Source organism: Cucurbita pepo, chromosome 16, assembly GCF_057944985.1.
Source record: "Cucurbita pepo subsp. pepo isolate OVF chromosome 16, ASM5794498v1, whole genome shotgun sequence".
NCBI lineage: Eukaryota > Viridiplantae > Streptophyta > Magnoliopsida > Cucurbitales > Cucurbitaceae > Cucurbita > Cucurbita pepo.
The window spans coordinates 5,479,118-5,489,089 of record NC_141813.1 but is presented as its reverse complement, the minus strand read 5'-3'; the positions used below and the strand labels follow the sequence as shown (position 1 = coordinate 5,489,089).

The 9,972-nt window shown below is 38.1% G+C and overlaps 1 non-coding gene across 1 annotated transcript; it reads right to left on the bottom strand.

Annotated features, from left to right (window-relative positions):
- Window positions 1-672: 672 nt before the first annotated feature.
- On the bottom strand, window positions 673-744 carry TRNAP-CGG (transfer RNA proline (anticodon CGG)). Its single transcript has one exon. It is a non-coding gene; the product is annotated as a tRNA-Pro (tRNA).
- Window positions 745-9,972: the final 9,228 nt, after the last annotated feature.

The window sequence follows — 9,972 nt, the reverse complement described above, 5'->3', positions numbered from 1 at the left end:
TCGCTAGTTTAGAACAAATGTTGCACAATCGTTGTCCCGTTACCGCAATAGTGCGATTGTAGCTCCTAACATGCGGGCAGCACGTGTGGAGTGGTGTGGCTAGGAATAACGGGCCATGGCTTGCGTCAGTTTGCGCCATGAAAGGTTTCTTGACCACAAATGGACTTTGGGCTAGTGGGTCTCGAATCTAAGTTCACACCCAACCCAAAATTGAACACGTGGGTTCCTTACCTTACCTGACTTGCATCTTCCCACATAGGATTGTGTGCAAAGATAACAGAGATGACACATATCTTGCAGCTTCATTGATATAGTTGTGGAGGGGCATTTCGAGAACCTCTTGCACCGGAAGCGAGAATCATACCACTAGAACAAATGCCCTTGTAGTAGAACTAGGATTGTGTTCCTATGTAAAATTAGGATTGCACAAATTGCAAAGAATCGACACCAACACGTTGACCCATATATGAAAAACCTCTTGCACTCGAAGCGAGAATCATACCACTAGAACAAATGCCCTAGAATCAACATCAACGTGACCCATATATGAAAAACCTCTTGCACTCGAAGCGAGAATCATACCACTAGAACAAATGCCCTAGAATCAACACCAACACGTTGACCCATATATGAAATTCTATTATCTTGCAGCTTCATTGATTTAGTTGTGGAGGGGCATTTCGAGAATCGAACTCGAGACCTCTCGCACCCGAAGCGAGAATCATACCACTAGACCAAATGCCCTTGTTGTAGAACTAGGATTGTGTTCCTATGTAAAACTAGGATTGCAAATTGCAAAGAATCGACACAACACGTTGACCCGTATATGAAATTCTATTATCTTGCAGCTTCATTGATATAGTTGTACATAAGAATCGACACAACACGTTGACCCACAAATATCTAAATGGTCTAAAGGGTAGGAAGAATTTATATCTTTATATTTATTTTAGACCATCTATTTTGGAGCATTTATATCAAATAACCTTCTATTCACATTCTTTCTTATTCCATCTAAATCTGGAATATTTGTGTTTGATATTTTTTTTTCTCATCATTTAGACTTGAAGATAACTTCTAAATTTTACAGTATTTTATAAGAAGGAAAGTTAGTTGTTCTCAAATCTACACCACCATTATCTTTGAAATTCTTTTTTCTTCAATCTGCAATTCAATCCAAAAATATATTTGTGCCCTTCTTTCTTTGTTTATTTATTTTTTTTATTTTGCTATTATTCATAATTAACCTATCTTGATTTCATTGAATAGCTTACTATTATCAGACTTGTTTTATCCATGTATTAGCATACCTTGATCATAATTTAGTCACTTTCCTAAATAGCCTACCTTTGTGTGTAATAAACACGAGTGTCCCTGAGTGTAAAATTAGTGAGTTGTGTATGTGAGATCCTAAACATACTTAACTATTGTTTGTACAATCATGAACCAAGACAAAGTAAATGGAGGGGAGATCAATGTAGCTAGGTGGAGAGAAGCACAAGCCAGAACTATTACTCGTTTAAATCAAGTTATTAGTACATCGACAAACAGGATGGATTAAATTGAAATAGCCTTAGGTAATCTTCAAGGAAGGGAAGTACTCTCGAATGAAGAATTTGAAAACGAAGAAGATGACAATGTCACTCTTTTAGTGAGACATAGTCCTAGGGGTGGGAGAGAAATTGTCAGAAGAAGGGGTAGAGAAATTTTAGCACAAAAAAGAATTGAGAGGGAGTAGGAATACGAGAGAGGAGAAGAAAGAGGAGTTGGGGGTAAAGCTTAAAATTTCAACTTTTTATGGGAGATCTGATCTAGAGGAGTATTTGCAATATGAGAGCAAAATTGAGCATGTTTTCGATTGCAACAATTTTAGTGAAGAAAGAAAATTGAAGCTTGTTGTGGCTGAATTTTGTGATTACGCTAATATATGGTGGACATCATTGAAAATAGAGTGGAGGAGAAATTATGAAGAACCAATTGAAACGTTGGAGGAATTGAAGACATTAATGAGAAAAAGTTACATTTCAAAGCATTATTCTAGAGTACTCAAGTAAAAACTCTAGATTCTACTATAGGGATCCAAAAGTATTGAAGAATATTACACAGAAAGGGAGGCCCTTATGAATAGAGCATGCATTGATAAAGACGAAGATGATACAATGGCGAGATTCCTCGGTGGGATGACCTGAAAACTTGCTCACTAAGTGGATAGGCAAGCATACTTTTATATACAAAAATTGTTATACCTTGTTATTAAAATCGCAGGGCAACTAGCTTGGGAGAAGGAGAACTCCAAGAGGTATGCTATTTCTAAGTCTATTACTTACAACGCTTGGAAAAAAAAATGCAAATATTGAAAGGATAAATTTCAAGGTTAGAGGCAAGTATGAGATTGAAAAAAAGAACAAAGATGGGACATCCAAGGGTAAATAGGAAGTGGAAGAATACAAGGTCATATTAGTCGTGATTATCCTAACAATTGAGTCATGATCATAAAGAATGGACAAGTTGTCTCACATAGTGAGGAAAGTGACCAAGATGAGCTAGTTGAAGAAGAAATCCAAGAGAATGAGGAGAAATTGAAAGCTTAAAAATTGTGAAAAGAATAATGAAATTGAAAAAAAAATGAAAGAAAGTGAGTTGTTTGGCTAGAGTTGGAAAGGTTAGAAGCCGAATGTTTTTACAAAAACCATCTTTATACTTGTGTACAAGTAAGGACGTTTGGTCTCTAACGATAACAATTTTTATTTGCCTTGTATGTTTCAATCTCTTTTACAAGAATTTGAGAATGTGTTCAAGATGAAGTACCTAAAGGACTACCTCTCATTAGAGATATTGAACATAAAATAGATTTTATAACGGGTGCAATCATTCCTAATAGGCCAGCTTATAGAGAAAACCCAACTAAGACTAGAGAAATTTAGAGGCAAGTTGGGGAGCTCATGGAGAAGGGCTATATACGAGAGAGTTTGAGTCCATGTTCTGTACCAGTCTTATTGATGCCAAAGGAAGATGGAATATGGCACATGTGCGTGGATTCTTGAGCCATCAACAAAATCACTGTAAAGTATCAACGTCCTATTCCTAGGCTAGACCATATGCTTGATGAATTGCATGGTTCATATCTATTTACAAAGATTGATTTGAAATCTGTATATCATTAAATTAGAAGGCATATAGAAGATGAATGGAAAAGAGTTTTCAAGACTAAGGTTGGATTGTATGAATGACTTGTTATGACTTCTTGGTTAACTAATGCTTTTAGTACTATGCGCTTAATGAATCACGTTTTGAGAGAATATTTAGGAAAGCATGTTGGTATACATTTTAATGATATTTTAATTTATTCAAAGACTTTGTATGAGCATGTGAAGCATGTTAGGTAAGTTTTGATTATGCTTAGGAAAGAGAAACTTTATGCTAATTTTAATAAGGGTAGTTTTTGCATGGAAAAAGTTAACTTTCTTGGCTTCATAGTTGGTAAAGATGGAGTACAAGTAACTTCTTGCTATGAAGCTGAAGGAATCCTTAATGTGAATGAAAAGAGACCGTAGATAGGATTTTGAAACTTACCCCTAATTTGAGCCCAAAACGGATTTTCTTCAATTGGGCTTGTTTTTGAGGTTATTTCTGTTCGTTGTCTTCTATGGAAACATTCCTTGGAGGTACAATTGGGATCGTCCTTGCTTGACGTATTCTTGTGTATCCTCGGATTGAAATTTTGAGTTTTCCTTGAAGCTGTTCAATGACGAATTGGATTGGGGGAATGATTTCTAGGCACTTTCAGCTTTGTAAGAACAAGTTTGAATCGAAATGGTGTAGAATTGCTCTCGAATTTGGAAGAAATCTGAGAGTAGGAGACCCAAAATCTAAACGCTTATTGCTTACTATTGGGAGCTCGATTCTTGTTCCAAACTATTGCCTAAACGTTTATGAACAACATAGTGGAAAATAGATAACATTAGTTTCAATAAAAATAAAGCAATGCCCTAATATAACCTAAGGATCATTAAAAATAACATGAATGCAACTGCCCTAAATTTGATTCCTTGAACTTGAACGCAACGTTGTCATCCGTAAATGGGTATCTTACCTTTCCTTTAAAATAAGAGTAGCACGTGGATTGAGTACTTTAATAAATACTCAGTGAGTAATCCCACTGTTAGGGTCGGAATATGAATCACGTGTAATATAGTGGGATCTATCCTTTCATAAATACATTGTGGCATGGGATTGAGCTTTGCTTTTCAGTCCGAGCAGAGTTGAATATGTTGTACTTCCCTACACACGACCCATGAATGTGCACATTGACCACCAGGTGGGTTGGTATAAGAGTACTCTGTGGGTCTGCCTCGTCGAGCTTGTGCACACTCACACTACCAAATACCATGAAGGGAAAAGACCCGCATAATATCATAAGGAATATAAATATTGTAAGGTATGTGTCTGTACTAATCATAATGGGGAAGTATCCCGATGCACCTCCCATATAAAATACATTAGATCCCTAACATTAAAACACGAGATAACGTTCCTATGAGACATACATACTTGATTCTTGTCATATTGTTCATGATTAACAATACATAGGCATAGGGTGTACTAAACATAATATAGAAGTATCTCGATGCACGTGGTATACAAAATGCATGAGGTCCCATAACATTAAAGAATGACATATATTCATGGCGCTAGTCGTACCTCCAATCTATTCCTAGCATAGTGTTCCTATGAGATATAAATACTTGATCATTTCATATTTTTAATAATTAACAATACATGATTATTTTAATGTCTCATAGTCCTAGAATAGTGTATATGATATCATAGCGTAACTTGTATGCAACATATCGTATATCATAGCATATACATAACATAGTATATGTCATACAATCATAAAACACGACATGTGTAGGGGCCACAGGTAGCGATGTCCATTCCCTGTCATCATCCCCACAATCTATTTCATTCTCCATTTCCATGAAATTCTATATTTATTTGTGTGGGGATCAGGGTAAGGGATTCATCGCAAGGAAGTGGCAGGGATCGAATTCCCCATGAGTCAGTCTTAAAGGAAAAGGCCAAGAGTGTTGAAGATGAAAGGCCAAGAATCTTTACAGGAACAATGACTTTTTATGGGTTACGAAACAGTGGCATCCTTATGTCTAGATTTAGTTTTAGAGACCTTATAAATACGTTTGTTATTACTATTGTAAAACCGTAAAGAAGAGTAGAGAAAAAAAGAAAAGAAACAGAGAAGCAATAGAAGATTGTTTTTTCAGATAAACAGAGTGTTCTTTGTCTCCTTCTATCGTCAGTGTGTGTGAGATTTATTTCACAAATTTATGAGTTTTCTTTAACAAATTTGTATCAAGCCAATGACGAATGTGACGGGTCAAATACCGCTACTGCATTCATATGAAAGCTTTTCTCGGTTCTCAAGATGCATGGGATGTGGTCGAAGAAGGGTTAGAAGAACCAAAAGATACCACAGGTTATACAGCGGCACGAAACAAGGTGTTAAAAGAGGTGCGATAAAAGGATAAGAGGGCACTATACATGTTGTTCCGAGTCGTTGACGAGTCGGGCTTTGAGAAGCTTGCCAGTGCAACTACTTCAAAAGAAGTGTGGGACACTTTAGAAAAAGTGTACAAAGGATCGACCGAGTCAAGCAAGTGCGTCTTCAAACTTTTCGTGGCAAGTTGGAGAGCATGAAGATGAAGGAGTCAAAAAGTGTATCTGACTCCATCACGCATGTACAAACTGTGGTAAACCAACTCAATCGAAATGGAGAAATGTTAGCCGAGACCCAGGTTTTGGAGAAGATTTTAAGGTCATTAACCAACAACTTTGAGAATGTTGTATGCGCGATAGAAGAGTTAAAGGATCTAGCGACGTTCACAGTTGATGAGCTAGCCAGTTCTCTCGAGGCACACGAGCAACGTAAGAAGAAGAAGGAGGAAACACTCGATGAAGCACTTCAAATCAAGGCGTCAATCAAAGATAAAAAGGTACTCTACTCTCAAAATTTTGAAGGTAGAGGTTTTGGCCGTGAAAGTTGTAAAACTGGTCATGGTGGTCAAGGCAGCAGTCATGAAGGATACTATAAGAAGAAGGGACAGTCGAGCCAAGAAAATTGGCGTGGAAGAGGACGTCGTCGAGGAAGAGGCGGCCGAATTTACTCCAACAGTCAGTGGTACAAATGTCACAAATATGGTCACTATGCAAACGATTGTAACTCCGACAAATGTTACAATTGTGGCAGAGGGGGATTTTGTAAAAGATTGTCGAGCTGATAAAAAGGTGGAAGAAAAAATAAACCTAGCCTTAGATGGCGTAACAATCGAAGGTCTTCTCTTGATGGCTCAAAATGAAGATCTGAAAGTGAAAGAACACGATAGAGCAAAAGACGATGGCGGTAGTTGTGAGGCAGTGGAAGTCGTTGGAAACGAGGGGATACGCAGCGGATTTGGCAAAATCGCGATATCGGAGACGAGAAAATCGAAGAAGGAATCTTGCTTGAACACGCGATCGGCGAACGAGACAAAGAAACTTCCGGATCATCAGAAGGAGAACAGAGATTTAGAGCAACAACCAAAATCTGCCGTGGATAAATCTGTGGAGAAGTCTCAGTTGCAGACCTTGAAATCACTGAACGAGCGCATTTTGAAGGAGAAAGTAGAGATTAAAAAAGAAAAGAAAGCTTTTAGAAATGGAGATTGAAAGGTTAGAGAAGGAAGTGGCGGAACTGAGTGAGAGTTCTTTCTATCTCAAATAGAAGAAGGAAGAGAATGGGAAGGTAATTTCTGAGCTTCTCAAGAGAATTGAAGGTGTGGAGAGAGAGAGGTCAGTTGCTGATGAGTCGTGGGTTCAAAACCGGAGGTGCGCGCTAGGAAGTGAAATTCTTTACATTGAAGCGTGGCACCATGCGGATTGGGTCGAACATCCTTCGAGTGAAACTGGGTTAGACGTGGGCATGGGTCGGAAGAGCTACCGCGGGTTAGACGTGGGCATGGGTCGGAAGAGCTACCGCGTGTCGCATATCGAGTGGATACGCGTCACTTTACAACGTGCCTGACGCGTTATTCCACCCAATTGTCAATACGTGTCCCTCAGGCTGTCTGACACGCGGCTTGCTGGTTGTCTGATGCGCTTTCCCTCCCGCAAGTTGACATGTGGCTTGCTGGAAAATTTTCTCTACTGACATCGCAATATTAAATCTGGCCTTCAAAGTCAGTTCATTTACCTCCTTCTTGTTCCTGAAAGGACTCTCAAAAATCTTTTAAATTTCATCCTTCATAGAAGAACATATCGAATAGCTCAGATCTAAAGAAAAATTGTTAAAGTCATTTACCTCCTTCTTGTTCCTGAAAGGACTTGAATTTTCCCCATCATAGAAGAACATCCTGAAAGGACTTGAATTTGCCCCTTCATAGAAGAACATATCGAACGGTTTAGATCTAAAGAAAAATTGTGAAAGTCATTTACCTCCTTCGAACGGCTCAGATCTAAAGAAAAATTGTGAAAGTCATTTACCTCCTTCCTGTTCCCGGAAAGACTCCCAGAAATCCTCATTTACCTCATTCTTGTTCCCGAAAGAACTCTCAGAAATCGTCAAATTTCATCCCAGAAATCCTCATTTACCTCCTTGTTCTGGAAAGGACTCTAAAAAATCCTCAAATTTCATCCCAGAAATTCTCATTTACCTCCTTCTTACTCCCAGAAATCCTCATTTACCTCTTTCTTGTCCCTGGAAGGACTCTCAGAAATCCTCATTTACCTCCTTTTTGTTCCTGGAAGGACTCCCATAAATCCTCATTTACCTCCTTCTTGTTCTTGAAAACTCTAAATTATCCCCACCTCAAATTTCATCCCAGAAATTATTCCTGAAAAAACTATTAGAAATCCTCAAATTTCATCCCAAAAATCCTCATTTAACTCCTCCTTGTTCCTGAAAGACTCCAAGAAATCCTTATTTACCTCCTTCTTGTTCCTAAAAGGACTCTTAGAAATCCTCACCTCAAATTTCATCCCAAAAATCCTCGTTTACCTCCTTGTTGTTCCTGAAAGGACTCAATTTACCTCCTTCTTGTTCCTGAAAGGCCTCTAAGAAATCCTCAAATTTCATCCCTTAAATCCTCATTTACCTCCTTGTTCCTGAACGGACTCCCAGAAATTCTCATTTGCCTCCTTGTTCCTTAAAGGACTCTCAGAAATTCTCATTTACCTCCTTGTTCCTGAAATGGTTCCCAGAAATTCTGTTCGTGAAAGAACTCCCAGAAATCCTCATTTACCTCCTTCTTGTTCCTAAAAGAACTCTTAGAAATCCTCACTTAACATTTCATCCAAAAATTCTCATTTACCTCTTTCTTGTTCCTGAAAGGACTTAAATCCTCATTTACCTCCTTCTTGTTCCGAAAAGAACTCCAAGAAACTTAAATCCTCATTTACCTCCTTCTTGTTCCGGAAAGAACTCCAAGAAATTCTTGTTCCTGAAATGACTCCCATAAATTCTTGAAATCCACATTTACCTACTTGTTGTTCCTGAAAAGACTCAATCTCAGAAATCCTCATTTACCTCCTCCTTGTTCCGGAAAGGACTCAAATCCTCATTTACCTTCTTGTTCCTGAAAGCACTAAAAAACTCATTTACCTTCTTGTTCCTGAAAGGACTCCAAGAAATTCTGGTTCCTGAAAGGACTCCCAAATCCTCATTTACCTCCTTCTTGTTCCTTGGACTCCATAAGTTCTCCCAGAAATTCTTGGAATCCTCATTTACCTCCTTCTTGTTCCTGAAAGGACTCAAATCCTCATTTACCTCCTTTTCTTGAAATCCTCATTTACCTCCTTGTTCCTCAAAGGATTCAAATTCAGAACTCAAATCTTCATTTACCTCCTTCTTGTTCCTGAAAGGACTCTCAAAATCCTCAAATGCCATCGTTCATAGAAGAACATATCACGACTTAAATGCTCCTGAAAGGACTCCCAAATCCTCATAGGACTCAAATCCTCATTTACCTCCTTCTTGTAACTGAAAGGACTCCTAGAAATCCTCAAATTTCATAGTTCATAGAAGAACATATCAGACTCAAATCCTCCTGAATGGACTCCCAAATCCTCATAGGACTCAAATCCTCATTTACCTCCTTGTTTCTGAACAGACTCTTAGAAATTCTCAAATTTCATCGTTCATAGAAGAACATATCACGACTCAAATCCTCCTTAAAGGACTCCCAAATCTTCCTTTACCCGTTCATAGAAGAACTTGTTCCTAAAAGAACTCTCGGAAATCCTCAAATTTCAACATTCATAGAAGAACATATCACGACACGACTCAAATCCTCCTTAAAGGACTCCCAAATCCTCATTTAGCCGTTCGTAAAAGAACTTGTTCCTGAAAGGACTCTCAGAAATCCTCAAATTTCATCGTTTAGAGAAGAACATATCACAACATGACTCAAATCCTCCTTAAAGGACTCCCAAATCCTCATTTACCTCCTTATTCCTTGGACTCCCAAAAATTCTTGAAATCCTCATTTACAGAACATATCACTCTAGGAAATCCTCATTTCATCGTTCATAGAAGAACATATCACGACTCTCCTCATTTACCTCCTTCTTGTTCCTGAAAGGACTCTCAGAAATTCTCAAATTTCATCCTTCATATCGTTCATAGAAGAACATATCACGAGTCTCCTCATTTACCTCCTTCTTGTTCCTGAAAGGACTCTCAGAAATCCTAAAATTTCATCCTTCTCCTTCATAGAAGAACATATCACGGCTTAGATCTAAAGAAAAATTGTGAAAGGTTACCTCGCAGGTCACGTCGGTTTAAAGTCGTAGTGTTATAACCCCGTATCTTGAAAAAATATTATTAAAAATTAATGAAATTTGACCTATGTAATTGTTGAACCTACGACCTTCACGTTATTAACACGACAATTAACCAACGGAACTAATAGGGCATAGTAT